A 26,379-nucleotide genomic window follows, 5' to 3' on the forward strand; every position below is an offset into this window, starting at 1 on the left:
TATGTGTATATACTGATGAGAATCTACCTCACCTCTATGTGTATATACTGAGGAGAATCTACCTCACCTCTATGTGTATATACTGAGGAGAATCTACCTCACCTCTGTGTGTATATCATGAGGAGCATCTACCTCACCTCTGTGTATATACTGAGGAGAATCTACCTCACCTCTATGTGTATATACTGAGGAGAATCTACCTCACCTCTATGTATATATACTGAGGCAAATCTACCTCACCTCTATGTGTATATACTGAGAAGAATTTACCTCACCTCTAAGTGTATATACTGAGGAGAATCTAACGCTCCTCTATGTGTATGTACTGAGGAGAATCTACCCCACCTTTATGTGTATATACTGAGGAGAATCTACCTCACCTCTATGTGTATATACTGAGGAGAATCTACCTCTCCTCTATGTGTATGTACTGAGGAGAATCTACCTCACCGCTATGTGTATATACTGAGGAGAATCTACCCCACCTCTATGTGTATATACTGAGAAGAATCTACCTCACCTCTATGTGTATATACTGAGGAGAATCTACCTCACCTGTATGTGTATATACTGAAGAGAATCTACCTCACCTCTGTGTGTTTATACTGAGAAGAATCTACCTCACCTCTGTGTGTATATACTGAGGAGAATCTACCTCACCTCTGTGTGTGTATATACTGAGGCGAATCTATCTCACCTCTGTGTGTATATACTGAGGAGAATCTACCTCACCTCTGTGTGTATATACTGAGGAGAATCTACCTCCCCTCTGTGTGTATATACTGAGGAGCATCTACCTCACCTCTGTGTGTGTATATACTGAGGAGAATCTACCTCACCTCTGTGTGTATATACGGAGGAGAATCTACCCCACCTCTATGTGTATATACTGAGAAGAATCTACCTCACCTCTATGTATATATACTGAGGCAAATCTACCTCACCTCTATGTGTATATACTGAGGAGAATCTACCTCTCCTCTATGTGTATGTACTGAGGAGAATCTACCTCACCGCTATGTGTATATACTGAGGAGAATCTACCCCACCTCTATGTGTATATACTGAGGAGCATCTACCTCACCTCTGTGTATATACTGAGGAGAATCTACCTCACCTCTATGTGTATATACTGAGGCGAATCTACCTCACCTCTATGTATATATACTGAGGCAAATCTACCTCACCTCTATGTATATATACTGAGAAGAATTTACCTCACCTCTCAGTGTATATACTGAGGAGAATCTAACGCTCCTCTATGTGTATATACTGAGGAGAATCTACCTCACCTCTATGTGTATATACTGAGAATCTAACTGACCTCTATGTGTATATACTGAGGAGAATCTACCTCACCTCTATGTGTATATACTGAGGAGAATCTAACTCACCTCTATGTGTATATACTGAGGAGAATCTACCTCACCTCTATGTGTATATACTGAGGAGAATCTACCTCACCTATATGTGTATATACTGATGAGAATCTACCTCACCTCTATGTGTATATACTGAGGAGAATCTACCTCACCTCTGTGTGTATATACTGAGGAGCATCTACCTCACCTCTGTGTGTGTATATACTGAGGAGAATCTACCTCACCTCTGTGTGTATATACGGAGGAGAATCTACCCCACCTCTATGTGTATATACTGAGAAGAATCTACCTCACCTCTATGTATATATACTGAGGCAAATCTACCTCACCTCTATGTGTATATACTGAGAAGAATTTACCTCACCTCTAAGTGTATATACAGAGGAGAATCTAACGCTCCTCTATGTGTATATACTGAGGAGAATCTACCTCACCTCTCTGTGTATATACTGAAGAGAATCTACCTCACCTCTGTGTGTATATACTGAGAAGAATCTACCTCACCTCTGTGTGTATATACTGAGGAGAATCTACCTCACCTCTGTGTGTGTATATACTGAGGAGAATCTACCTCACCTCTGTGTGTATATACTGAGGAGAATCTACCTCACCTCTGTGTGTATATACTGAGGAGAATCTACCTCCCCTCTGTGTGTATATACTGAGGAGAATCTACCTCACCTCTGTGTGTATATACCGAGGAGACTCTATCTCACCTCTATGTGTATATACTGAGGAGAATCTACCTCACCTCTATGTGTATATACTGAGATTCTAACTGACCTCTATGTGTATATACTGAGGAGAATCTACCTCACCTCTATGTGTATATACTGAGGAGAATCTACCTCACCTCTATGTGTATATACTGAGGAGAATCTACCTCACCTCTATGTGTATATACTGAGGAGAATCTACCTCACCTCTGTGTGTATATACTGAGGAGCATCTACCTCACCTCTGTGTATATACCGAGGAGAATCTACCTCACCTCTATGTGTATATACTGAGGAGAATCTACCTCACCTCTATGTATATATACTGAGGCAAATCTACCTCACCTCTATGTGTATATACTGAGAAGAATTTACCTCACCTCTAAGTGTATATACTGAGGAGAATCTAACGCTCCTCTATGTGTATGTACTGAGGAGAATCTACCCCACCTTTATGTGTATATACTGAGGAGAATCTACCTCTCCTCTATGTGTATGTACTGAGGAGAATCTACCTCACCGCTATGTGTATATACTGAGGAGAATCTACCCCACCTCTATGTGTATATACTGAGAAGAATCTACCTCACCTCTATGTGTATATACTGAGGAGAATCTACCTCACCTGTATGTGTATATACTGAGGAGAATCTACCTCACCTCTATGTGTATATACTGAGGAGAATCTACCTCACCTCTATGTATATATACTGAGGCAAATCTACCTCACCTCTATGTGTATATACTGAGAAGAATTTACCTCACCTCTAAGTGTATATACTGAGGAGAATCTAACGCTCCTCTATGTGTATATACTGAGGAGAATCTACCTCACCTCTCTGTGTATATACTGAAGAGAATCTACCTCACCTCTGTTTGTATATACTGAGAAGAATCTACCTCACCTCTGTGTGTATATACTGAGGAGAATCTACCTCACCTCTGTGTGTGTATATACTGAGGAGAATCTACCTCACCTCTGTGTGTATATACTGAGGAGAATCTACCTCACCTCTGTGTGTATATACTGAGGAGAATCTACCTCCCCTCTGTGTGTATATACTGAGGAGAATCTACCTCACCTCTGTGTGTATATACCGAGGAGACTCTATCTCACCTCTATGTGTATATACTGAGGAGAATCTACCTCACCTCTATGTGTATATACTGAGAATCTAACTGACCTCTATGTGTATATACTGAGGAGAATCTACCTCACCTCTATGTGTATATACTGAGGAGAATCTACCTCACCTCTATGTGTATATACTGAGGAGAATCTACCTCACCTCTATGTGTATATACTGAGGAGAATCTACCTCACCTCTGTGTGTATATACTGAGGAGCATCTACCTCACCTCTGTGTATATACTGAGGAGAATCTACCTCACCTCTATGTGTATATACTGAGGAGAATCTACCTCACCTCTATGTATATATACTGAGGCAAATCTACCTCACCTCTATGTGTATATACTGAGAAGAATTTACCTCACCTCTAAGTGTATATACTGAGGAGAATCTAACGCTCCTCTATGTGTATGTACTGAGGAGAATCTACCCCACCTTTATGTGTATATACTGAGGAGAATCTACCTCTCCTCTATGTGTATGTACTGAGGAGAATCGACCTCACCGCTATGTGTATATACTGAGGAGAATCTACCCCACCTCTATGTGTATATACTGAGAAGAATCTACCTCACCTCTATGTGTATATACTGAGGAGAATCTACCTCACCTGTATGTGTATATACTGAGGAGAATCTACCTCACCTGTATGTGTATATATTGAGGAGAATCTACCTCACCTCTATGTGTATATACTGAGGAGAATCTACCTCACCTCTATGTGTATATACTGAGGAGAATCTACCTCTCCTCTATGTGTATGTACTGAGGAGAATCTACCTCACCGCTATGTGTATATACTGAGGAGAATCTACCCCCCCTCTATGTGTATATACTGAGAAGAATCTACCTCACCTCTATGTGTATATACTGAGGAGAATCTACCTCACCTGTATGTGTATATACTGAAAAGAATCTACCTCACCTCTGTGTGTATATACTGAGAAGAATCTACCTCACCTCTGTGTGTATATACTGAGGAGCATCTACCTCACCTCTGTGTGTGTATATACTGAGGAGAATCTACCTCACCTCTGTGTGTATATACGGAGGAGAATCTACCCCACCTCTATGTGTATATACTGAGAAGAATCTACCTCACCTCTATGTATATATACTGAGGCAAATCTACCTCACCTCTATGTGTATATACTGAGAAGAATTTACCTCACCTCTAAGTGTATATACTGAGGAGAATCTAACGCTCCTCTATGTGTATATACTGAGGAGAATCTACCTCACCTCTCTGTGTATATACTGAAGAGAATCTACCTCACCTCTGTGTGTATATACTGAGGAGAATCTACCTCACCTCTGTGTGTATATACTGAGGAGAATCTACCTCCCCTCTGTGTGTATATACTGAGGAGAATCTACCTCACCTCTGTGTGCATATACCGAGGAGACTCTATCTCACCTCTATGTGTATATACTGAGGAGAATCTACCTCACCTCTATGTGTATATACTGAGGAGAATCTACCTCACCTCTATGTGTATATACTGAGGAGAATCTACCTCACCTCTGTGTGTATATACTGAGGAGCATCTACCTCACCTCTGTGTATATACCGAGGAGAATCTACCTCACCTCTATGTGTATATACTGAGGAGAATCTACCTCACCTCTATGTATATATACTGAGGCAAATCTACCTCACCTCTATGTGTATATACTGAGAAGAATTTACCTCACCTCTAAGTGTATATACTGAGGAGAATCTAACGCTCCTCTATGTGTATGTACTGAGGAGAATCTACCCCACCTTTATGTGTATATACTGAGGAGAATCTACCTCTCCTCTATGTGTATGTACTGAGGAGAATCTACCTCACCGCTATGTGTATATACTGAGGAGAATCTACCCCACCTCTATGTGTATATACTGAGAAGAATCTACCTCACCTCTATGTGTATATACTGAGGAGAATCTACCTCACCTGTATGTGTATATACTGAGGAGAATCTACCTCACCTGTATGTGTATATACTGAGGAGAATCTACCTCACCTCTATGTGTATATACTGAGGAGAATCTACCTCACCTCTATGTGTATATACTGAGGAGAATCTACCTCTCCTCTATGTGTATGTACTGAGGAGAATCTACCTCACCGCTATGTGTATATACTGAGGAGAATCTACCCCACCTCTATGTGTATATACTGAGAAGAATCTACCTCACCTCTATGTGTATATACTGAGGAGAATCTACCTCACCTGTATGTGTATATACTGAAGAGAATCTACCTCACCTCTGTGTGTTTATACTGAGAAGAATCTACCTCACCTCTGTGTGTATATACTGAGGAGAATCTACCTCACCTCTGTGTGTGTATATACTGAGGCGAATCTACCTCACCTCTGTGTGTATATACTGAGGAGAATCTACCTCACCTCTGTGTGTATATACTGAGGAGAATCTACCTCCCCTCTGTGTGTATATACTGAGGAGCATCTACCTCACCTCTGTGTGTGTATATACTGAGGAGAATCTACCTCACCTCTGTGTGTATATACGGAGGAGAATCTACCCCACCTCTATGTGTATATACTGAGAAGAATCTACCTCTCCTCTATGTATATATACTGAGGCAAATCTACCTCACCTCTATGTGTATATACTGAGAAGAATTTACCTCACCTCTAAGTGTATATACTGAGGAGAATCTAACGCTCCTCTATGTGTATATACTGAGGAGAATCTACCTCACCTCTCTGTGTATATACTGAAGAGAATCTACCTCACCTCTGTTTGTATATACTGAGAAGAATCTACCTCACCTCTGTGTGTATATACTGAGGAGAATCTACCTCACCTCTGTGTGTGTATATACTGAGGAGAATCTACCTCACCTCTGTGTGTATATACTGAGGAGAATCTACCTCACCTCTGTGTGTATATACTGAGGAGAATCTACCTCCCCTCTGTGTGTATATACTGAGGAGAATCTACCTCACCTCTATGTGTATATACTGAGTATCTAACTGACCTCTATGTGTATATACTGAGGAGAATCTACCTCACCTCTATGTATATATACTGAGGCAAATCTACCTCACCTCTATGTGTATATACTGAGAAGAATTTACCTCACCTCTAAGTGTATATACTGAGGAGAATCTAACGCTCCTCTATGTGTATGTACTGAGGAGAATCTACCCCACCTTTATGTGTATATACTGAGGAGAATCTACCTCTCCTCTATGTGTATGTACTGAGGAGAATCGACCTCACCGCTATGTGTATATACTGAGGAGAATCTACCCCACCTCTATGTGTATATACTGAGAAGAATCTACCTCACCTCTATGTGTATATACTGAGGAGAATCTACCTCACCTGTATGTGTATATACTGAGGCGAATCTACCTCACCTGTATGTGTATATATTGAGGAGAATCTACCTCACCTCTATGTGTATATACTGAGGAGAATCTACCTCACCTCTATGTGTATATACTGAGGAGAATCTACCTCTCCTCTATGTGTATGTACTGAGGAGAATCTACCTCACCGCTATGTGTATATACTGAGGAGAATCTACCCCCCCTCTATGTGTATATACTGAGAAGAATCTACCTCACCTCTATGTGTATATACTGAGGAGAATCTACCTCACCTGTATGTGTATATACTGAAGAGAATCTACCTCACCTCTGTGTGTATATACTGAGAAGAATCTACCTCACCTCTGTGTGTATATACTGAGGAGCATCTACCTCACCTCTGTGTGTGTATATACTGAGGAGAATCTACCTCACCTCTGTGTGTATATACGGAGGAGAATCTACCCCACCTCTATGTGTATATACTGAGAAGAATCTACCTCACCTCTATGTATATATACTGAGGCAAATCTACCTCACCTCTATGTGTATATACTGAGAAGAATTTACCTCACCTCTAAGTGTATATACTGAGGAGAATCTAACGCTCCTCTATGTGTATATACTGAGGAGAATCTACCTCACCTCTCTGTGTATATACTGAAGAGAATCTACCTCACCTCTGTTTGTATATACTGAGAAGAATCTACCTCACCTCTGTGTGTATATACTGAGGAGAATCTACCTCACCTCTGTGTGTGTATATACTGAGGAGAATCTACCTCACCTCTGTGTGTATATACTGAGGAGAATCTACCTCACCTCTGTGTGTATATACTGAGGAGAATCTACCTCACCTCTGTGTGTATATACCGAGGAGACTCTATCTCACCTCTATGTGTATATACTGAGGAGAATCTACCTCACCTCTATGTGTATATACTGAGAATCTAACTGACCTCTATGTGTATATACTGAGGAGAATCTACCTCACCTCTATGTGTATATACTGAGGAGAATCTACCTCACCTCTATGTGTATATACTGAGGAGAATCTACCTCACCTCTATGTGTATATACTGAGGAGAATCTACCTCACCTCTGTGTGTATATACTGAGGAGCATCTACCTCACCTCTGTGTATATACTGAGGAGAATCTACCTCACCTCTATGTGTATATACTGAGGAGAATCTACCTCACCTCTATGTATATATACTGAGGCAAATCTACCTCACCTCTATGTGTATATACTGAGAAGAATTTACCTCACCTCTAAGTGTATATACTGAGGAGAATCTAACGCTCCTCTATGTGTATGTACTGAGGAGAATCTACCCCACCTTTATGTGTATATACTGAGGAGAATCTACCTCTCCTCTATGTGTATGTACTGAGGAGAATCGACCTCACCGCTATGTGTATATACTGAGGAGAATCTACCCCACCTCTATGTGTATATACTGAGAAGAATCTACCTCACCTCTATGTGTATATACTGAGGAGAATCTACCTCACCTGTATGTGTATATACTGAAGAGAATCTACCTCACCTCTGTGTGTATATACTGAGAAGAATCTACCTCACCTCTGTGTGTATATACTGAGGAGAATCTACCTCACCTCTGTGTGTGTATATACTGAGGCGAATCTACCTCACTTCTGTGTGTATATACTGAGGAGAATCTACCTCACCTCTGTGTGTATATACTGAGGAGAATCTACCTCTCCTCTATGTGTATGTACTGAGGAGAATCGACCTCACCGCTATGTGTATATACTGAGGAGAATCTACCCCACCTCTATGTGTATATACTGAGAAGAATCTACCTCACCTCTATGTGTATATACTGAGGAGAATCTACCTCACCTGTATGTGTATATACTGAAGAGAATCTACCTCACCTCTGTGTGTATATACTGAGAAGAATCTACCTCACCTCTGTGTGTATATACTGAGGAGAATCTACCTCACCTCTGTGTGTGTATATACTGAGGCGAATCTACCTCACTTCTGTGTGTATATACTGAGGAGAATCTACCTCACCTCTGTGTGTATATACTGAGGAGAATCTACCTCCCCTCTGTGTGTATATACTGAGGAGAATCTACCTCACCTCTGTGTGTATATACCGAGGAGACTCTATCTCACCTCTATGTGTATATACTGAGGAGAATCTACCTCACCTCTATGTGTATATACTGAGAATCTAACTGACCTCTATGTGTATATACTGAGGAGAATCTACCTCACCTCTATGTGTATATACTGAGGAGAATCTACCTCACCTCTATGTGTATATACTGAGGAGAATCTACCTCTCCTCTATGTGTATGTACTGAGGAGAATCTACCTCACCGCTATGTGTATATACTGAGGAGAATCTACCCCCCCTCTATGTGTATATACTGAGAAGAATCTACCTCACCTCTATGTGTATATACTGAGGAGAATCTACATCACCTGTATGTGTATATACTGAAGAGAATCTACCTCACCTCTGTGTGTATATACTGAGAAGAATCTACCTCACCTCTGTGTGTATATACTGAGGCGAATCTACCTCACCTCTGTGTGTATATACTGAGGAGAATCTACCTCACCTCTGTGTGTATATACTGAGGAGAATCTACCTCCCCTCTGTGTGTATATACTGAGGAGAATCTACCTCACCTCTGTGTGTATATACCGAGGAGACTCTATCTCACCTCTATGTGTATATACTGAGGAGAATCTACCTCACCTCTATGTGTATATACTGAGAATCTAACTGACCTCTATGTGTATATACTGAGGAGAATCTACCTCACCTCTATGTATATATACTGAGGCAAATCTACCTCACCTCTATGTGTATATACTGAGAAGAATTTACCTCACCTCTAAGTGTATATACTGAGGAGAATCTAACGCTCCTCTATGTGTATGTACTGAGGAGAATCTACCCCACCTTTATGTCTATATACTGAGGAGAATCTACCTCTCCTCTATGTGTATGTACTGAGGAGAATCTACCCCACCTTTATGTGTATATACTGAGGAGAATCTACCTCACCGCTATGTGTATGTACTGAGGAGAATCTACCCCACCTTTATGTGTATATACTGAGAAGAATCTACCTCACCTCTATGTGTATATACTGAGGAGAATCTACCTCACCTGTATGTGTATATACTGAGGAGAATCTACCTCACCTGTATGTGTATATACTGAGGAGAATCTACCCCACCTCTATGTGTATATACTGAGAAGAATCTACCTCACCTCTATGTGTATATACTGAGGAGAATCTACCTCACCTGTATGTGTATATACTGAGGAGAATCTACCTCACCTCTATGTGTATATACTGAGGAGAATCTACCTCACCTCTATGTGTATATACTGAGGAGAATCTACCTCACCTCTGTGTATATACTGAGGAGAATCTACCTCACCTCTATGTGTATATACTGAGGAGAATCTACCTCACCTCTATGTGTATATACTGAGAAGAATCTACCTCACCTCTATGTATATATACTGAGGCAAATCTACCTCACCTCTATGTGTATATACTGAGAAGAATTTACCTCACCTCTAAGTGTATATACTGAGGAGAATCTAACGCTCCTCTATGTGTATGTACTGAGGAGAATCTACCCCACCTTTATGTGTATATACTGAGGAGAATCTACCTCTCCTCTATGTGTATGTACTGAGGAGAATCTACCCCACCTTTATGTGTATATACTGAGGAGAATCTACCTCACCGCTATGTGTATATACTGAGGAGAATCTACCCCACCTCTATGTGTATATACTGAGAAGAATCTACCTCACCTCTATGTGTATATACTGAGGAGAATCTACCTCACCTGTATGTGTATATACTGAGGAGAATCTCCCTCACCTCTATGTGTATATACTGAGGAGAATCTACCTCACCTCTATGTGTATATACTGAGGAGAATCTACCTCACCTCTGTGTATATACTGAGGAGAATCTACCTCACCTCTATGTGTATATACTGAGGAGAATCTACCTCACCTCTGTGTATATACTGAGGAGAATCTACACCGCCTCTATGTGTATATATTGAGAATAATCTACCTCACCTCTATGTGTATATACTGAGGAGAATCTACCTCACCTGTATGTGTATATACTAAGGAGAATCTACCTCACCTCTATGTGTATATATTGAGGGGAATCTACCTCACCTGTATGTGTATATACAGAGGAAAATCTACCTCACCTCTATGTGTATATACTGAGGAGAATCGACCTCACCTCTGTGTGTATATACTGAGGAGAATCTACCTCACCTGTATGTGTATATACTGAGGAGAATCTACCTCACCTCTGTGTATATACTGAGGAGAATCTACCCCACCTCTATGTGTATATACTGAGAAGAATCTACCTCACCTCTATGTATATATACTGAGGCAAATCTACCTCACCTCTATGTGTATATATTGAGAAGAATTTACCTCACCTCTAAGTGTATATACTGAGGAGAATCTAACGCTCCTCTATGTGTATATACTGAGGAGAATCTACCTCACCTCTCTGTGTATATACTGAAGAGAATCTACCTCACCTCTGTGTGTATATACTGAGAAGAATCTACCTCACCTCTGTGTGTATATACTGAGGAGAATCTACCTCACCTCTGTGTGTGTATATACTGAGGAGAATCTACCTCACCTCTGTGTGTATATACTGAGGAGAATCTACCTCACCTCTGTGTGTATATACTGAGGAGAATCTACCTCCCCTCTGTGTGTATATACTGAGGAGAATCTACCTCACCTCTGTGTGTATATACCGAGGAGACTCTATCTCACCTCTATGTGTATATACTGAGGAGAATCTACCTCACCTCTATGTGTATATACTGAGAATCTAACTGACCTCTATGTGTATATACTGAGGAGAATCTACCTCACCTCTATGTGTATATACTGAGGAGAATCTACCTCACCTCTATGTGTATATACTGAGGAGAATCTACCTCACCTCTATGTGTATATACTGAGGAGAATCTACCTCACCTCTGTGTGTATATAGTGAGGAGCATCTACCTCACCTCTATGTGTATATACTGAGGAGAATCTACCTCACCTCTATGTGTATATACTGAGAAGAATCTACCTCACCTCTATGTATATATACTGAGGCAAATCTACCTCACCTCTATGTGTATATACTGAGAAGAATTTACCTCACCTCTAAGTGTATATACTGAGGAGAATCTAACGCTCCTCTATGTGTATGTACTGAGGAGAATCTACCCCACCTTTATGTGTATATACTGAGGAGAATCTACCTCTCCTCTATGTGTATGTACTGAGGAGAATCTACCCCACCTTTATGTGTATATACTGAGGAGAATCTACCTCACCGCTATGTGTATATACTGAGGAGAATCTACCCCACCTCTATGTGTATATACTGAGAAGAATCTACCTCACCCCTATGTGTATATACTGAGGAGAATCTACCTCACCTCTATGTGTATATACTGAGGAGAATCTACCTCACCTCTATGTGTATATACTGAGGAGAATCTACCTCTCCTCTATGTGTATGTACTGAGGAGAATCTACCTCACCGCTATGTGTATATACTGAGGAGAATCCACCCCACCTCTATGTGTATATACTGAGAAGAATCTACCTCACCTCTATGTGTATATACTGAGGAGAATCTACCTCACCTGTATGTGTATATACTGAAGAGAATCTACCTCACCTCTGTGTGTATATACTGAGAAGAATCTACCTCACCTCTGTGTGTGTGTATACTGAGGAAAATCTACCTGACCTCTGTGTGTGTATATACTGAGGCGAATCTACCTCACCTCTGTGTGTATATACTGAGGAGAATCTACCTCACCTCTGTGTGTATATACTGAGGAGAATCTACCTCCCCTCTGTATGTATATACTGAGGAGAATCTACCTCACCTCTGTGTGTATATACCGAGGAGACTCTATCTCTCCTCTATGTGTATATACTGAGGAGAATCTACCTCACCTCTATGTGTATATACTGAGCATCTAACTGACCTCTATGTGTATATACTGAGGAGAATCTACCTCACCTCTATGTGTATATACTGAGGAGAATCTACCTCACCTCTATGTGTATATACTGAGGAGAATCTACCTCACCTCTATGTGTATATACTGAGGAGAATCTACCTCACCTCTATGTGTATATACTGAGGAGAATCTACCTCACCTCTATGTGTATATACTGAGGAGAATCTACCTCACCGCTATGTGTATATACTGAGGAGAATCTACCCCACCTCTATGTGTATATACTGAGAAGAATCTACCTCACCTCTATGTGTATATACTGAGGAGAATCTACCTCACCTGTATGTGTATATACTGAAGAGAATCTACCTCACCTCTGTGTGTATATACTGAGAAGAATCTACCTCACCTCTGTGTGTGTGTATACTGAGGAAAATCTACCTGACCTCTGTGTGTGTATATATTGAGGGGAATCTACCTCACCTGTATGTGTATATACTGAGGAGAATCGACCTCACCTCTGTGTGTATATACTGAGGAGAATCTACCTCACCTGTATGTGTATATACTGAGGAGAATCTACCTCACCTCTGTGTATATACTGAGGAGAATCTACCCCACCTCTATGTGTATATACTGAGAAGAATCTACCTCACCTCTATGTATATATACTGAGGCAAATCTACCTCACCTCTATGTGTATATATTGAGAAGAATTTACCTCACCTCTAAGTGTATATACTGAGGAGAATCTAACGCTCCTCTATGTGTATATACTGAGGAGAATCTACCTCACCTCTCTGTGTATATACTGAAGAGAATCTACCTCACCTCTGTGTGTATATACTGAGAAGAATCTACCTCACCTCTGTGTGTATATACTGAGGAGAATCTACCTCACCTCTGTGTGTGTATATACTGAGGAGAATCTACCTCACCTCTGTGTGTATATACTGAGGAGAATCTACCTCACCTCTGTGTGTATATACTGAGGAGAATCTACCTCCCCTCTGTGTGTATATACTGAGGAGAATCTACCTCACCTCTGTGTGTATATACCGAGGAGACTCTATCTCACCTCTATGTGTATATACTGAGGAGAATCTACCTCACCTCTATGTGTATATACTGAGAATCTAACTGACCTCTATGTGTATATACTGAGGAGAATCTACCTCACCTCTATGTGTATATACTGAGGAGAATCTTCCTCACCTCTATGTGTATATACTGAGGAGAATCTACCTCACCTCTATGTGTATATACTGAGGAGAATCTACCTCACCTCTGTGTGTATATAGTGAGGAGCATCTACCTCACCTCTATGTGTATATACTGAGGAGAATCTACCTCACCTCTATGTGTATATACTGAGAAGAATCTACCTCACCTCTATGTATATATACTGAGGCAAATCTACCTCACCTCTATGTGTATATACTGAGAAGAATTTACCTCACCTCTAAGTGTATATACTGAGGAGAATCTAACGCTCCTCTATGTGTATGTACTGAGGAGAATCTACCCCACCTTTATGTGTATATACTGAGGAGAATCTACCTCTCCTCTATGTGTATGTACTGAGGAGAATCTACCCCACCTTTATGTGTATATACTGAGGAGAATCTACCTCACCGCTATGTGTATATACTGAGGAGAATCTACCCCACCTCTATGTGTATATACTGAGAAGAATCTACCTCACCTCTATGTGTATATACTGAGGAGAATCTACCTCACCTCTATGTGTATATACTGAGGAGAATCTACCTCACCTCTATGTGTATATACTGAGGAGAATCTACCTCTCCTCTATGTGTATGTACTGAGGAGAATCTACCTCACCGCTATGTGTATATACTGAGGAGAATCTACCCCACCTCTATGTGTATATACTGAGAAGAATCTACCTCACCTCTATGTGTATATACTGAGGAGAATCTACCTCACCTGTATGTGTATATACTGAAGAGAATCTACCTCACCTCTGTGTGTATATACTGAGAAGAATCTACCTCACCTCTGTGTGTGTGTATACTGAGGAAAATCTACCTGACCTCTGTGTGTGTATATACTGAGGCGAATCTACCTCACCTCTGTGTGTATATACTGAGGAGAATCTACCTCACCTCTGTGTGTATATACTGAGGAGAATCTACCTCCCCTCTGTATGTATATACTGAGGAGAATCTACCTCACCTCTGTGTGTATATACCGAGGAGACTCTATCTCACCTCTATGTGTATATACTGAGGAGAATCTACCTCACCTCTATGTGTATATACTGAGCATCTAACTGACCTCTATGTGTATATACTGAGGAGAATCTACCTCACCTCTATGTGTATATACTGAGGAGAATCTACCTCACCTCTATGTGTATATACTGAGGAGAATCTACCTCACCTCTATGTGTATATACTGAGGAGAATCTACCTCACCTCTATGTGTATATACTGAGGAGAATCTACCTCACCTCTATGTGTATATACTGAGGAGAATCTTCCTCACCTCTGTGTGTATATACTGAGGAGCATCAACCTCACCTCTATGTGTATATACTGAGGAGAATCTACCTCACCTCTATGTGTATATACTGAGAAGAATCTACCTCACCTCTATGTATATATACTGAGGCAAATCTACCTCACCTCTATGTGTATATACTGAGAAGAATTTACCTCACCTCTAAGTGTATATACTGAGGAGAATTTAACGCTCCTCTATGTGTATGTACTGAGGAGAATCTACCCCACCTTTATGTGTATATACTGGGGAGAATCTACCTCTCCTCTATGTGTATGTACTGAGGAGAATCTACCCCACCTTTATGTGTATATACTGAGGAGAATCTACCTCACCGCTATGTGTATGTACAGAGGAGAATCTACCCCACCTTTATGTGTATATACTGAGAAGAATCTACCTCACCTCTATGTGTATATACTGAGGAGAATCTACCTCACCTGTATGTGTATATACTGAGGAGAATCTACCTCACCGCTATGTGTATATACTGAGGAGAATCTACCCCACCTCTATGTGTATATACTGAGAAGAATCTACCTCACCTCTATGTGTATATACTGAGGAGAATCTACCTCACCTCTATGTGTATATACTGAGGAGAATCTACCTCACCTCTATGTGTATATACTGAGGAGAATCTACCTCACCTCTATGTGTATATACTGAGGAGAATCTACCTCACCTCTGTGTATATACTGAGGAGAATGTACCTCACCTCTATGTGTATATACTGAGGAGAATCTACCTCACCTCTATGTGTATATACTGAGAAGAATCTACCTCACCTCTATGTATATATACTGAGGCAAATCTACCTCACCTCTATGTGTATATACTGAGAAGAATTTACCTCACCTCTAAGTGTATATACTGAGGAGAATCTAACGCTCCTCTATGTGTATGTACTGAGGAGAATCTACCCCACCTTTATGTGTATATACTGAGGAGAATCTACCTCTCCTCTATGTGTATGTACTGAGGAGAATCTACCCCACCTTTATGTGTATATACTGAGGAGAATCTACCTCACCGCTATGTGTATATACTGAGGAGAATCTACCCCACCTCTATGTGTATATACTGAGAAGAATCTACCTCACCTCTATGTGTATATACTGAGGAGAATCTACCTCACATCTGTGTGTATATACTGAGGAGAATCTCCCTCACCTCTATGTGTATATACTGAGGAGAATCTACCTCACCTCTATGTGTATATACTGAGGAGAATCTTCCTCACCTCTGTGTGTATATACTGAGGAGCATCAACCTCACCTCTATGTGTATATACTGAGAAGAATCTACCTCACCTCTATGTATATATACTGAGGCAAATCTACCTCACCTCTATGTGTATATACTGAGAAGAATTTACCTCACCTCTAAGTGTATATACTGAGGAGAATCTAACGCTCCTCTATGTGTATGTACTGAGGAGAATCTACCCCACCTTTATGTGTATATACTGAGGAGAATCTACCTCTCCTCTATGTGTATGTACTGAGGAGAATCTACCCCACCTTTATGTGTATATACTGAGGAGAATCTACCTCACCGCTATGTGTATATACTGAGGAGAATCTACCCCACCTCTATGTGTATATACTGAGAAGAATCTACCTCACCTCTATGTGTATATACTGAGGAGAATCTACCTCACATCTGTGTGTATATACTGAGGAGAATCTCCCTCACCTCTATGTGTATATACTGAGGAGAATCTACCTCACCTCTATGTGTATATACTGAGGAGAATCTACCTCACCTCTGTGTATATACTGAGGAGAATCTACCTCACCTCTATGTGTATATACTGAGGAGAATCTACCTCACCTCTGTGTATATACTGAGGAGAATCTACCCCGCCTCTATGTGTATATATTGAGAATAATCTACCTCACCTCTATGTGTATATACTGAGGAGAATCTACCTCACCTGTATGTGTATATACTGAGGAGAATCTACCTCACCTCTATGTGTATATATTGAGGGGAATCTACCTCACCTCTATGTGTATATACTGAGGAGAATCTACCTCACCTCTATGTGTATATACTAAGAATCTAACTGACCTCTATGTGTATATACTGAGGAGAATCTACCTCACCTCTATGTATATATACTGAGGCAAATCTACCTCACCTCTATGTGTATATACTGAGAAGAATTTACCTCACCTCTAAGTGTATATACTGAGGAGAATCTAACGCTCCTCTATGTGTATGTACTGAGGAGAATCTACCCCACCTTTATGTCTATATACTGAGGAGAATCTACCTCTCCTCTATGTGTATGTACTGAGGAGAATCTACCCCACCTTTATGTGTATATACTGAGGAGAATCTACCTCACCGCTATGTGTATGTACTGAGGAGAATCTACCCCACCTTTATGTGTATATACTGAGAAGAATCTACCTCACCTCTATGTGTATATACTGAGGAGAATCTACCTCACCTGTATGTGTATATACTGAGGAGAATCTACCTCACCGCTATGTGTATTAACTGAGGAGAATCTACCCCACCTCTATGTGTATATACTGAGAAGAATCTACCTCACCTCTATGTGTATATACTGAGGAGAATCTACCTCACCTGTATGTGTATATACTGAGGAGAATCTACCTCACCTCTATGTGTATATACTGAGGAGAATCTACCTCACCTCTATGTGTATATACTGAGGAGAATCTACCTCACCTCTGTGTATATACTGAGGAGAATCTACCTCACCTCTATGTGTATATACTGAGGAGAATCTACCTCACCTCTATGTGTATATACTGAGAAGAATCTACCTCACCTCTATGTATATATACTGAGGCAAATCTACCTCACCTCTATGTGTATATACTGAGAAGAATTTACCTCACCTCTAAGTGTATATACTGAGGAGAATCTAACGCTCCTCTATGTGTATGTACTGAGGAGAATCTACCCCACCTTTATGTGTATATACTGAGGAGAATCTACCTCTCCTCTATGTGTATGTACTGAGGAGAATCTACCCCACCTTTATGTGTATATACTGAGGAGAATCTACCTCACCGCTATGTGTATATACTGAGGAGAATCTACCCCACCTCTATGTGTATATACTGAGAAGAATCTACCTCACCTCTATGTGTATATACTGAGGAGAATCTACCTCACCTGTATGTGTATATACTGAGGAGAATCTCCCTCACCTCTATGTGTATATACTGAGGAGAATCTACCTCACCTCTATGTGTATATACTGAGGAGAATCTACCTCACCTCTGTGTATATACTGAGGAGAATCTACCTCACCTCTATGTGTATATACTGAGGAGAATCTACCTCACCTCTGTGTATATACTGAGGAGAATCTACACCGCCTCTATGTGTATATATTGAGAATAATCTACCTCACCTCTATGTGTATATACTGAGGAGAATCTACCTCACCTGTATGTGTATATACTAAGGAGAATCTACCTCACCTCTATGTGTATATATTGAGGGGAATCTACCTCACCTGTATGTGTATATACAGAGGAAAATCTACCTCACCTCTATGTGTATATACTGAGGAGAATCGACCTCACCTCTGTGTGTATATACTGAGGAGAATCTACCTCACCTGTATGTGTATATACTGAGGAGAATCTACCTCACCTCTGTGTATATACTGAGGAGAATCTACCCCACCTCTATGTGTATATACTGAGAAGAATCTACCTCACCTCTATGTATATATACTGAGGCAAATCTACCTCACCTCTATGTGTATATATTGAGAAGAATTTACCTCACCTCTAAGTGTATATACTGAGGAGAATCTAACGCTCCTCTATGTGTATATACTGAGGAGAATCTACCTCACCTCTCTGTGTATATACTGAAAAGAATCTACCTCACCTCTGTGTGTATATATTGAGAAGAATCTACCTCACCTCTGTGTGTATATACTGAGGAGAATCTACCTCACCTCTGTGTGTGTATATACTGAGGAGAATCTACCTCACCTCTGTGTGTATATACTGAGGAGAATCTACCTCACCTCTGTGTGTATATACTGAGGAGAATCTACCTCCCCTCTGTGTGTATATACTGAGGAGAATCTACCTCACCTCTGTGTGTATATACCGAGGAGATTCTATCTCACCTCTATGTGTATATACTGAGGAGAATCTACCTCACCTCTATGTGTATATACTGAGAATCTAACTGACCTCTATGTGTATATACTGAGGAGAATCTACCTCACCTCTATGTGTATATACTGAGGAGAATCTACCTCACCTCTATGTGTATATACTGAGGAGAATCTACCTCACCTCTATGTGTATATACTGAGGAGAATCTACCCCACCTCTATGTGTATATACTGAGAAGAATCTACCTCACCTCTATGTGTATATACTGAGGAGAGTCTACCTCACCTGTATGTGTATATACTGAAGAGAATCTACCTCACCTCTGTGTGTATATACTGAGAAGAATCTACCTCACCTCTGTGTGTGTGTATACTGAGGAAAATCTACCTGACCTCTGTGTGTGTATATACTGAGGCGAATCTACCTCACCTCTGTGTGTATATACTGAGGAGAATCTACCTCACCTCTGTGTGTATATACTGAAGAGAATCTACCTCCCCTCTGTGTGTATATACTGAGGAGAATCTACCTCACCTCTGTGTGTATATACCGAGGAGACTCTATCTCACCTCTATGTGTATATACTGAGGAGAATCTACCTCACCTCTATGTGTATATACTGAGAATCTAACTGACCTCTATGTGTATATACTGAGGAGAATCTACCTCACCTCTATGTGTATATACTGAGGAGAATCTACCTCACCTCTATGTGTATATACTGAGGAGAATCTACCTCACCTCTATGTGTATATACTGAGGAGAATCTACCTCACCTCTATGTGTATATACTGAGGAGAATCTACCTCACCTCTATGTGTATATACTGAGGAGAATCTTCCTCACCTCTGTGTGTATATACTGAGGAGCATCAACCTCACCTCTATGTGTATATACTGAGGAGAATCTACCTCACCTCTATGTGTATATACTGAGAAGAATCTACCTCACCTCTATGTATATATACTGAGGCAAATCTACCTCACCTCTATGTGTATATACTGAGAAGAATTTACCTCACCTCTAAGTGTATATACTGAGGAGAATTTAACGCTCCTCTATGTGTATGTACTGAGGAGAATCTACCCCACCTTTATGTGTATATACTGGGGAGAATCTACCTCTCCTCTATGTGTATGTACTGAGGAGAATCTACCCCACCTTTATGTGTATATACTGAGGAGAATCTACCTCACCGCTATGTGTATGTACAGAGGAGAATCTACCCCACCTTTATGTGTATATACTGAGAAGAATCTACCTCACCTCTATGTGTATATACTGAGGAGAATCTACCTCACCTGTATGTGTATATACTGAGGAGAATCTACCTCACCGCTATGTGTATATACTGAGGAGAATCTACCCCACCTCTATGTGTATATACTGAGAAGAATCTACCTCACCTCTATGTGTATATACTGAGGAGAATCTACCTCACCTCTATGTGTATATACTGAGGAGAATCTACCTCACCTCTATGTGTATATACTTAGGAGAATCTACCTCACCTCTATGTGTATATACTGAGGAGAATCTACCTCACCTCTGTGTATATACTGAGGAGAATGTACCTCACCTCTATGTGTATATACTGAGGAGAATCTACCTCACCTCTATGTGTATATACTAAGAAGAATCTAGCTCACCTCTATGTATATATACTGAGGCAAATCTACCTCACCTCTATGTGTATATACTGAGAAGAATTTACCTCACCTCTAAGTGTATATACTGAGGAGAATCTAACGCTCCTCTATGTGTATGTACTGAGGAGAATCTACCCCACCTTTATGTGTATATACTGAGGAGAATCTACCTCTCCTCTATGTGTATGTACTGAGGAGAATCTACCCCACCTTTATGTGTATATACTGAGGAGAATCTACCTCACCGCTATGTGTATATACTGAGGAGAATCTACCCCACCTCTATGTGTATATACTGAGAAGAATCTACCTCACCTCTATGTGTATATTCTGAGGAGAATCTACCTCACCTCTGTGTGTATATACTGAGGAGAATCTCCCTCACCTCTATGTGTATATACTGAGGAGAATCTACCTCACCTCTATGTGTATATACTGAGGAGAATCTACCTCACCTCTGTGTATATACTGAGGAGAATCTACCTCACCTCTATGTGTATATACTGAGGAGAATCTACCTCACCTTTGTGTATATACTGAGGAGAATCTACCCCGCCTCTATGTGTATATATTGAGAATAATCTACCTCACCTCTATGTGTATATACTGAGGAGAATCTACCTCACCTGTATGTGTATATACTGAGGAGAATCTACCTCACCTCTATGTGTATATATTGAGGGGAATCTACCTCACCTGTATGTGTATATACAGAGGAAAATCTACCTCACCTCTATGTGTATATACTGAGGAGAATCGACCTCACCTCTGTGTGTATATACTGAGGAGAATCTACCTCACCTGTATGTGTATATACTGAGGAGAATCTACCTCACCTCTGTGTATATACTGAGGAGAATCTACCCCACCTCTATGTGTATATACTGAGAAGAATCTACCTCACCTCTATGTATATATACTGAGGCAAATCTACCTCACCTCTATGTGTATATACTGAGGGGAATCTACCTCACCTCTGTGTGTATATACTGAGGAGAATCTACCTCCCCTCTGTGTGTATATACTGAGGAGAATCTACCTCCCCTCTGTGTGTATATACTGAGGAGAATCTACCTCACCTCTGTGTGTATATACCGAGGAGACTCTATCTCACCTCTATGTGTATATACTGAGGAGAATCTACCTCACCTCTATGTGTATATACTGAGAATCTAACTGACCTCTATGTGTATATACTGAGGAGAATCTACCTCACCTCTATGTGTATATACTGAGGAGAATCTACCTCACCTCTATGTGTATATACTGAGGAGAATCTACCTCACCTCTATGTGTATATACTGAGGAGAATCTACCTCACCTCTGTGTGTATATACTGAGGACCATCTACCTCACCTCTATGTGTATATACTGAGGAGAATCTACCTCACCTCTATGTGTATATACTGAGAAGAATCTACCTCACCTCTATGTATATATACTGAGAAGAATTTACCTCACCTCTAAGTGTATATACTGAGGAGAATCTAACGCTCCTCTATGTGTATGTACTGAGGAGAATCTACCCCACCTTTATGTGTATATACTGAGGAGAATCTACCTCTCCTCTATGTGTATGTACTGAGGAGAATCTACCCCACCTCTATGTGTATATACTGAGGAGAATCTACCTCACCGCTATGTGTATATACTGAGGAGAATCTACCCCACCTCTATGTGTATATACTGAGAAGAATCTACCTCACCTCTATGTCTATATACTGAGGAGAATCTACCTCACCTGTATGTGTATATACTGAGGAGAATCTCCCTCACCTCTATGTGTATATACTGAGGAGAATCTACCTCACCTCTATGTGTATATACTGAGGAGAATCTACCTCACAGCTATGTGTATATACTGAGGAGAATCTACCCCACCTCTATGTGTATATACTGAGAAGAATCTACCTCACCTCTATGTGTATATACTGAGGAGAATCTACCTCGCCTGTATGTGTATATACTGAGGAGAATCTACCTCACCTCTATGTGTATATACTGAGGAGAATCTACCTCACCTCTGTGTATATACTGAGGAGAATCTACCCCACCTCTATGTGTATATACTGAGAAGAATCTACCTCACCTCTATGTATATATACTGAGGCAAATCTACCTCACCTCTATGTGTATATACTGAGAAGAATTTACCTCACCTCTAAGTGTATATACTGAGGAGAATCTAACGCTCCTCTATGTGTATGTACTGAGGAGAATCTACCCCACCTTTATGTGTATATACTGAGGAGAATCTACCTCTCCTCTATGTGTATGTACTGAGGAGAATCTACCCCACCTTTATGTGTATATACTGAGGAGAATCTACCTCACCGCTATGTGTATATACTGAGGAGAATCTACCCCACCTCTATGTGTATATACTGAGAAGAATCTACCTCACCTCTATGTGTATATACTGAGGAGAATCTACCTCACCTCTGTGTGTATATACTGAGGAGAATCTACCTCACCTGTATGTGTATATACTGAAGAGAATCTACCTCACCTCTGTGTGTTTATACTGAGAAGAATCTACCTCACCTCTGTGTGTATATACTGAGGAGAATCTACCTCACCTCTGTGTGTGTATATACTGAGGCGAATCTACCTCACCTCTGTGTGTATATACTGAGGAGAATCTACCTCACCTCTGTGTGTATATACTGAGGAGAATCTACCTCCCCTCTGTGTGTATATACTGAGGAGCATCTACCTCACCTCTGTGTGTGTATATACTGAGGAGAATCTACCTCACCTCTGTGTGTATATACGGAGGAGAATCTACCCCACCTCTATGTGTATATACTGAGAAGAATCTACCTCTCCTCTATGTATATATACTGAGGCAAATCTACCTCACCTCTATGTGTATATACTGAGAAGAATTTACCTCACCTCTAAGTGTATATACTGAGGAGAATCTAACGCTCCTCTATGTGTATATACTGAGGAGAATCTACCTCACCTCTCTGTGTATATACTGAAGAGAATCTACCTCACCTCTGTTTGTATATACTGAGAAGAATCTACCTCACCTCTGTGTGTATATACTGAGGAGAATCTACCTCACCTCTGTGTGTGTATATACTGAGGAGAATCTACCTCACCTCTGTGTGTATATACTGAGGAGAATCTACCTCACCTCTGTGTGTATATACTGAGGAGAATCTACCTCCCCTCTGTGTGTATATACTGAGGAGAATCTACCTCACCTCTGTGTGTATATACCGAGGAGACTCTATCTCACCTCTATGTGTATATACTGAGGAGAATCTACCTCACCTCTATGTGTATATACTGAGTATCTAACTGACCTCTATGTGTATATACTGAGGAGAATCTACCTCACCTCTATGTGTATATACTGAGGAGAATCTACCTCACCTCTATGTGTATATACTGAGAAGAATCTACCTCACCTCTATGTGTATATACTGAGGAGAATCTACCTCACCTCTGTGTGTATATACTGAGGAACATCTACCTCACCTCTGTGTATATACTGAGGAGAATCTACCTCACCTCTATGTGTATATACTGAGGAGAATCTACCTCACCTCTATGTATATATACTGAGGCAAATCTACCTCACCTCTATGTGTATATACTGAGAAGAATTTACCTCACCTCTAAGTGTATATACTGAGGAGAATCTAACGCTCCTCTATGTGTATGTACTGAGGAGAATCTACCCCACCTTTATGTGTATATACTGAGGAGAATCTACCTCTCCTCTATGTGTATGTACTGAGGAGAATCGACCTCACCGCTATGTGTATATACTGAGGAGAATCTACCCCACCTCTATGTGTATATACTGAGAAGAATCTACCTCACCTCTATGTGTATATACTGAGGAGAATCTACCTCACCTGTATGTGTATATACTGAGGAGAATCTACCTCACCTGTATGTGTATATATTGAGGAGAATCTACCTCACCTCTATGTGTATATACTGAGGAGAATCTACCTCACCTCTATGTGTATATACTGAGGAGAATCTACCTCTCCTCTATGTGTATGTACTGAGGAGAATCTACCTCACCGCTATGTGTATATACTGAGGAGAATCTACCCCCCCTCTATGTGTATATACTGAGAAGAATCTACCTCACCTCTATGTGTATATACTGAGGAGAATCTACCTCACCTGTATGTGTATATACTGAAGAGAATCTACCTCACCTCTGTGTGTATATACTGAGAAGAATCTACCTCACCTCTGTGTGTATATACTGAGGAGCATCTACCTCACCTCTGTGTGTGTATATACTGAGGAGAATCTACCTCACCTCTGTGTGTATATACGGAGGAGAATCTACCCCACCTCTATGTGTATATACTGAGAAGAATCTACCTCACCTCTATGTATATATACTGAGGCAAATCTACCTCACCTCTATGTGTATATACTGAGAAGAATTTACCTCACCTCTAAGTGTATATACTGAGGAGAATCTAACGCTCCTCTATGTGTATATACTGAGGAGAATCTACCTCACCTCTCTGTGTATATACTGAAGAGAATCTACCTCACCTCTGTTTGTATATACTGAGAAGAATCTACCTCACCTCTGTGTGTATATACTGAGGAGAATCTACCTCACCTCTGTGTGTGTATATACTGAGGAGAATCTACCTCACCTCTGTGTGTATATACTGAGGAGAATCTACCTCACCTCTGTGTGTATATACTGAGGAGAATCTACCTCCCCTCTGTGTGTATATACTGAGGAGAATCTACCTCACCTCTGTGTGTATATACCGAGGAGACTCTATCTCACCTCTATGTGTATATACTGAGGAGAATCTACCTCACCTCTATGTGTATATACTGAGAATCTAACTGACCTCTATGTGTATATACTGAGGAGAATCTACCTCACCTCTATGTGTATATACTGAGGAGAATCTACCTCACCTCTATGTGTATATACTGAGGAGAATCTACCTCACCTCTATGTGTATATACTGAGGAGAATCTACCTCACCTTTGTGTGTATATACTGAGGAGCATCTACCTCACCTCTGTGTATATACTGAGGAGAATCTACCTCACCTCTATGTGTATATACTGAGGAGAATCTACCTCACCTCTATGTATATATACTGAGGCAAATCTACCTCACCTCTATGTGTATATACTGAGAAGAATTTACCTCACCTCTAAGTGTATATACTGAGGAGAATCTAACGCTCCTCTATGTGTATGTACTGAGGAGAATCTACCCCACCTTTATGTGTATATACTGAGGAGAATCTACCTCTCCTCTATGTGTATGTACTGAGGAGAATCGACCTCACCGCTATGTGTATATACTGAGGAGAATCTACCCCACCTCTATGTGTATATACTGAGAAGAATCTACCTCACCTCTATGTGTATATACTGAGGAGAATCTACCTCACCTGTATGTGTATATACTGAGGAGAATCTACCTCACCTGTATGTGTTTATACTGAGGAGAATCTACCTCAC

This window comes from Eleutherodactylus coqui, chromosome 13, assembly GCF_035609145.1.
Source record: "Eleutherodactylus coqui strain aEleCoq1 chromosome 13, aEleCoq1.hap1, whole genome shotgun sequence".
Classification (NCBI taxonomy): Eukaryota; Metazoa; Chordata; class Amphibia; order Anura; family Eleutherodactylidae; genus Eleutherodactylus; species Eleutherodactylus coqui.